Here is a 7292-nt window from a genome sequence, read left to right as displayed (position 1 = left end):
TGCACCCATCAACTCGTCAGCACCCATCAACTCGTCATTTACATCAGGTATAACTCCCAATGCAATCCCTCCCCCCTCCCCCCTCCCCATGATAGGCCCCGGTGTGTGATGTTCCCCTTCCCGAGTCCAAGTGATCTCATTGTTCAGTTCCCACCTATGAGTGAGAACATGCGGTGTTTGGTTTTCTGTTCTTGTGATAGTTTGCTAAGAATGATGGTTTCCAGCTGCATCCATGTCCCTACAAAGGACACAAACTCATCCTTTTTTATGGCTGCATAGTATTCCATGGTGTATATGTGCCACATTTTCTTAATCCAGTCTGTCACTGATGGACATTTGGGTTGATTCCAAATCTTTGCTATTGTGAATAGTGCCGCAATGAACATACGTGTGCATGTGTCTTTATAGCAGCATGATTTAGAATCCTTTGGGTATATCCCCAGTAATGGGATGGCTGGGTCATATGGTACATCTAGTTCTAGATCCTCGAGGAATCGCCATACTGTTTTCCATAATGGTTGAACTAGTTTACAATCCCACCAACAGTGTAAAAGTGTTCCTATTTCTCCACATCCTCTCCAGCACCTGTTGTTTCCTGACTTCTTAATGATTGCCATTCTAACTGGTGTGAGATGGTATCTCATTGTGGTTTTGATTTGCATTTCTCTGACGGCCAGTGATGATGAGCATTTTTTCATGTGTCTGTTGGCTGTATGAATGTCTTCTTTTGAGAAATGTCTGTTCATATCCTTTGCCCACTTTTTGATGGGGTTGTTTGTTTTTTTCTTGTAAATTTGTTTGAGTTCTTTGTAGGTTCTAGATATTAGCCCTTTGTCAGATGAGTAGATTGCAAAAATTTTCTCCCATTCTGTAGGTTGCCTGTTCACTCTGATGGTAGTTTCTTTTGCTGTGCAGAAGCTCTTTAGTTTAACGAGATCCCCTTTGTCAATTTTGGCTTTTGCTGTTTTGGTGTTTTAGACATGAAGTCTTTGCCCATGCCTATGTCCTGAATGGTACTACCTAGGTTTTCCTCTAGGGTTCTTATGGTATTAGGTCTAACATTTAAGTCTCTAATCCATCTTGAATTAATTTTCGTATAAGGAGTAAGGAAAGGATCCAGTTTCAGCTTTCTACTTATGGCTAGCCAATTTTCCCAGCACCATTTGTTAAATAGGGAATCCTTTCTGGGGAGGGCTTTGAGTTGCTTCTTGTGGCGCCCAGAATTGGGAAGCAGATCTGGCTGGACCTCTCAGTCCCCAGCACCCACACAGCCTGACAGCTCCAAGCTGAGCTAGGGGTTTCATCTGAAATGTCGGCAGCTGGAGAAAGAAAGTTTTGAGCGAGGATTTCCGTGAGGCCTTTCTGGAGTGGGAGCCGGGGTCGCCCTACCAGCTGCAGGGGTTGCCCCACACTCTTTGGGCTTCCATTGGCCTGGACTGGGTTCTCTTTGGGAGGTGGAAAAGGTGCAAATTCTGCCAGTTTTTCTTCAACCCCTCCCAGGCCCATCCTCCGTGGGATGGAGCTGGAGGGGAAGCCCTGCTGCCCCATCAACCCGCTCCCCACTCCACACACACACAAGGTGGCTCTGAGCGTTGCTGCCTATGAACTTCTCTTCCAAGACAGCCAGAAAGCTCCTCAGTGCTAAGGCTGATCACTGCAGTCTTGCACCTGCTTCCTCTCTGCGGGGAGGGGCCGTCACACGTTCCCATGGGCTCTTGCGGCTCTTCCCAGAGGCTCCCCTTCTAGAAAGTTCTCTCTGACCCGCAGGGCTCCTCCCCTTCCCTGCCCAGCCTGTGGCTGGGGTCTCCGTGACAGCACCTGGAATACTGACCTCATTTGCTGCTAGAGGCTGGTAGCAGCCCACAGCCTGGCCCAGGAGACCTTGGTGTGTGTTTTCTGAGAGGATGACAGACAGACAGACAGACAGACAGACAGACAGACAGGGTGTTTGGGTCCTGTTTCCCTCACCCTGACTCCTGGGGCAGGAGAGCACTGGGGGAGGTCCTCCTCAGCTCACATTATCTCCCAGGCCCAGGAGCAGACAGCCCAAAGCTCCCTATGGCCTCCCAGCCCAGGACAGTGTCAGCAGAGGCCTCCTGGTAGGGCCAGGGAAGCAGAGGGTGGCAGCCCCTTCAGCTTGGTTGTGAGATACCTGCCCTCCTCCGGGTGCCACCCGGCCCCACCCTGATTCACTCAAGTCAGACAGACTTGGGGTTGGGGTGGACTGGGGGCAAGTCCTGTCTCTGCCAGGACGCAGGCTGTGTGACCTTGGGGGAGTTCCTTGACCCCTCTGAGCAGTAGTACCTAGGGTGGTGGAAGAAAGGCTCTTACCAAAGGGCACAGCAGCAGGCTCAGAAGTTTATTCACAAATTTCGTGCACACAACCCAATTCCCCAAGGTGACCATTTGCTCTGTCACCTGGGACACCTGGGACAAGTTCTTTGCCTTCCCTGAGCCTCAGTTTTCAACCGAGGGTAAGACTGGATGCTCCTTGAAAGGTACTTCCTGCCTCAGACACACACATGTCTCATACCCAGGGCGCGCCTTGCATTCAGGGTCTCTGCACAGGCTGTTCCCTCTGTGGGGACTCCCCCTTCCTGTCACTGCCTGTTTAAATCCCGTTGGCTCCTGGTGCCACGCGGGTGCCCTGAGCAAGGGCAGGCTCCGAATGGCATTCCCTCCGTCCACACCCTGGTAGAGATCGCTGTGCGCTGGCTCCGAGGCACTCTCCAGGGAGATGCTAACATTGAGGACCCACAACAACCGAGCCTGCAGCGCCACCCACGGGCGCCTGGAGCATCTGCGCCAGTGTGGGGCCGGCCGTGCTCCCTGCTGCCCCTGGTAACTTGCTTCGCGAACCCCTGGGAGGCCCCGCCCTCAGCAACCACGCCTAGGTTTCTCTGGACTGCCTGGGATCCATCACTGGCAGGGGAATCCTTGCTCTTGCCCACTGGCCCCCATGCTAGATCCCCTGGGAAAAGGTCACCCTCAGTCCTGAGTTGAACTCCCCCTTCTCCATCTGTAGGTCTCTTAGACTCAGAACAAAGGCTTAGTGCACTGGGGCCAGGTTTGTAAAAGGAAAGAGGCTTTGGTGGAACCTCTGAGCCTCTGAGACCGTGTTCCTTTTTTATTGTCTGTACAAGAGGCGTGGGCCCAGAGGAAAAACAGCTCCCGAGGGAAGCTGTAACTGCAGCGTTGGTTTGTTCCTTTGATCATTAACATTTCTTCGGGTCTCCCAGCCCAGGCAGATGTTGGAAATGATGATGCCCAAGAGCCAGCCCCTGCCTGGCATGTTGGGAGTAGCTGGCGGCAGGCAGGGGGTCAACAAACTCCTTTGTGACAGGACAGGCCGTGGGCTTCTCAAGGTTCCTCCCCCCACCGCACTATGTCCTCAGGCAGTGAGCCACCACGAGTACTGGGAGCTTGGCCTATTCCAAGCTCTTGGCTGCTGTCACTCTTTCTCTTGGACACTTGCTCTTGAATGGGACAATGGAGAAGAAAGACCTGAATGCCCTTAAAATCCAAAGCAAAGTGTGGTGGTGGAGGACGATGGGGACGTGATCCTGAAATCTCAGCACGTTAGGTGGCTGCTTGTTCTGGATGTGCACTGGCCACACGAAGCCAGTCTGGTTCAGAAAAGGAAAGCCAGTCCCAAGGGCAGTGGCGTTTCAGCCTGGGGCAGGCAGCCCCCACGGCACCCCATTTCCCTCTCAGATGTTGGAACAGGGACTCTTTGAGAGGCAGCTTCTTGTCCAGAGGGGCACACCTCTCAGGGGAGGGTGCAGCCAGGCCAGCTGAGGAGTCCCAATGGGCCCAAGGCACTGTGTCACACAAGCAATGACCAGCCGCTCCTGATGGCAGCCCAAGCCCAGCCCCAGTGGCTGCCAGCTCTGCCCTGGCCCAGGTGGGTAAACGCTTCCTCTCCCCTCCCAGTAGGCACAGAGGGCTTCAGAGTGTCCAGCCAGACACCCCAAGGATCCGCCTGTGGTGCCACAGCACCACCCCCCGTGCCCACACACACACAGCCTAGGCTTGGGGTGCTGCAGATGCCCCCACCACCCACAAAGCTGATACCCTTTTATCTGTGTAGCTACCCCGCTCTTATCTCCTCCACAGAGACTAACTGCCCTCCACTGCCCCCACCCCTCCAGCCAGCCGCTGGGCCTCCTGGGAGCTGTCTGACATTTGATGTGATGGGGGCAGGGTCTGGGAACAGCCCTTTCTGTGCAGGAGAGGTGGCCAGGGGCCTGCGGGTTAGGAGCAGGATCCTGCTGCTGTGTGGCCTCAGACCAGTGCTGTCCTCTCTCTGGGCTCAGCCTCTTCGCCTGTGATGGAGGTGTTGGGGTTTGATCACCCAGGGCCTTGAATATTGGGGCACCATGACTTTGGCAGGGGACAGGGATTAGAAACTCACAATTCTGGGTGTGTTAGCAAGGGGGTCAGCTGAGTACAGGGACAGGAGGGGGCGGTTAAGCAGAGAGAAGATATGAATGTCCTCAGCTTCTTGACCCAGGGAAGTATTCAAGGGCAAGGTGGGGCTGGGGAAGTCACAGAGAAGCTCCAAGTGCCTGGTGAGACTGGGTCAAGTTTTACCTGGTGTCCTCATAGCCCCAGCGTCCATCTGGCCTTCAGTATCTCCAACTCCAAGCCCCCTGGTTGTTATGGGTGAAGGACCCATAGATTTCCGACTGGCAGGGTTGGGAGGCCTGGGCTGGTCGCCATCCTGGAGGCGGGTCCCAGGCACATTGCAGAGGGTGGGAGGTGTGCTTGCCAGGGTCTTGCAACCTTGAAGGCCGCCGTCAGTGGGTCCACCAGAGTGAAAGGCCTAGGGTAGGTGGGTATTGAGAAAATGGCATCCTTGGGGCCCCTCTAGCTTGCCCCTGTGGACTGTGGCCCACAGGGCCAGGGAGGGCAAAGGACTCCCCAGGACCACTGTAATGCCAGGCCCTACTCAGGACACCCTATGGCCACTGGGGAGCCATACATACCGCAACCCAGTCTGCTGGCTGTCCCTACCCGGCTGGGTTTCGGCCAGGCAAAGCAGGGGTTGGGGAAGCAGGCGGGGGCTGAGGTCTACTCAGGAGCCCTCCCCAGCCCTGCTGGGAGTAGCTACAAAGCCAAGGGGAGGCCCCGAGGTGTTGACTAGCCAGTGCCTCTTGGCCCTTCCTTAGCACACCTTCCCAAGCTCAGCCCTGCCAGGAGAGCCATCCCAGAGACGACAACGGAGCAGCATGGGGGTCTGTGGGAGACCGACTGTACAAGTGCCCCTGGCATGTTCCTTTGGACTCTTCCCAAGCTCTGGGGTCAGACAGACCTAGGACCCAATCTCTGTGCCCATGAACTGGTGACCCTGGGCTAGGATGATATCAGCCTCCCCACAGCCTGTGGGTTCTGAATGAGCCACTGCATATAGGGGCACGGGAGCCACAAGACAGAATCATCAGCCTCCAGAGCCTTCTTCAGCCCCTTTTTAATTTTATTTATTTATTTATTTTTGAGATGGAGTCTCGCTTTGTCGCTAGGCTGGAGTATAGTGGCACGATCTCAGCTTACTGCAACCTCTGCCTCCCGGGTTCAAGCGATTCTCCTGTCTCAGCCTCCCAAGTAGCTGGGACTACAGTCACGCACCACCACGCCCAGCTAATTTTCGTATTTTTAGTAGAGATGGCGTCTCACCATGTTGGCCAGGATGGTCTCGATCTCTTGACCTCGTGATCTGCCCGCCTCAGCCTCCCAAAGTGCTGGGATTACAGGTGTGAGCCACCGCGCCCGGCCTTCTTCAGCCCCTTCCAAGGAGGCCAGGAATTGTGTTTGGCCTGGCACTCCGTGGAAGCCGGCTGGCCCAGGGCTGGGAGGGCAGACTGTACTTGGGGAGACATCTGGGAAGTGAGGATGTTAGGGAGGGTCTCTGCGAACCCCTCCATGCCACCCTCCTCGGGTAGGGTTAGTTGCTGAGAGGTGGCTCCCAGCCCTGTTCTAGAATTGGGTTGGGGTCGGCTGCTGAGAGGAGGAAGACGGGCCAATGGTTTTGGGTCATTTCCACCAAGTTCTGAGCCCCAGAATGAACCTCAGAGGCAGCAGGGAGAGGCGGGTGGGATGGCCACCGGGGAGGGAGGGAGGGGATACAGAGAAATACAAGTGTGGGGACCCCTCCTGGTGCCCAGGCCCAGCTAGGAGGGCCTCCTCTATCACCCAATACCATGGCCTGGCATTTGCGTGCAGGAAACACAGGAAGTGAGAATAAAATTACTTATTTTATTTCAAAAAATTTAGGGGTGGGGAAGCAACATGATAAACATTACAATCAGCTCCCTGTGGGTTTATTCTGCCTCTGCGGGGGTCGGGGGCACACAGTAGCTGGGGGCATGCCATTGCCATGGCAGCCCAGACGCTTAGATGCAGGTCCCTCCTGGCTGGTTAGAGCTGGGAGAACTAGGCGCCCTCCCCAAAGGCCCCCATTCTGAGTTGTTGGTGCCCACCCCTCCCCTGAATCTAAGAACTGATTAGTGGGTTAGACTCTGCAACAGCAGCTCAGGATCCCCCCAGGACTTCCCTCCCTCCCCTCTCACTTGCCCCTCCGCTCAGCTACCAACACTTCCAGCCCCCACCTCCTCCTCTTCTCAGCTCCACCCTGGTCCTCATGAGGTAACCCCCTCCCCAGCCCCTCAGGGCAGCCTCCTGCTGAGACTCCCTCCCGCTCTGCCTCCCTGGCCCTCCCTGACAGTCAGGGCCACAGAGCCAAGGCCATGTGGTGAAAGGCAGATTGTCACAAGGCCCAGCCCTGCTGCCCACTCCTATCAGAACGCATCCTGGAGCAAAAGGTTAAACACAGTGAGGGCAGGTACAGACAGGAGAGTGCCTGAGGCAGCGCCGTCCACACAGCAGCCCCAAGATGGGGAGGGCTGCAATGAGACCTCCCAGCTCCAGTGCCCTCCTGCAGCCTGCAGGGCCCACATCCCCTGGGGCCAAATGGCCAGGGATTGGCTGGCACTGCCCAGCTGGTAACGGAGCATTTGGAGAAGGGTCAGATTGCTCCAGAATCTTGGACCTCAGGACACCCTGAGGACAAGCTGCGGGTGGGGCTGAGCCTCCAGGCCAGCTGGCGCCTCCCTGAACCTGGCCACTGCCTCTGCTGAGCCAGAAGAGACAAGGGACTCCCCTTTGGTCCCAAGGTCACAGGCTCAAGTTGGGGAGGCGGTAGAATGGGGCCCGTGAAAGCCCAGGGTCAGAGCACTCTAGTGATGGAGTGGAGGACTCTTCCAGGGCCTTTGGGCTGGCTGCACCCGCAGGCC

The sequence above is a fragment of the Papio anubis genome, chromosome 12 (genome assembly GCF_008728515.1).
Source record: "Papio anubis isolate 15944 chromosome 12, Panubis1.0, whole genome shotgun sequence".
Lineage (NCBI taxonomy): Eukaryota > Metazoa > Chordata > Mammalia > Primates > Cercopithecidae > Papio > Papio anubis.
The sequence above is the reverse complement of the archived record's forward strand: the minus strand, read 5'-3'. Positions refer to the sequence as shown.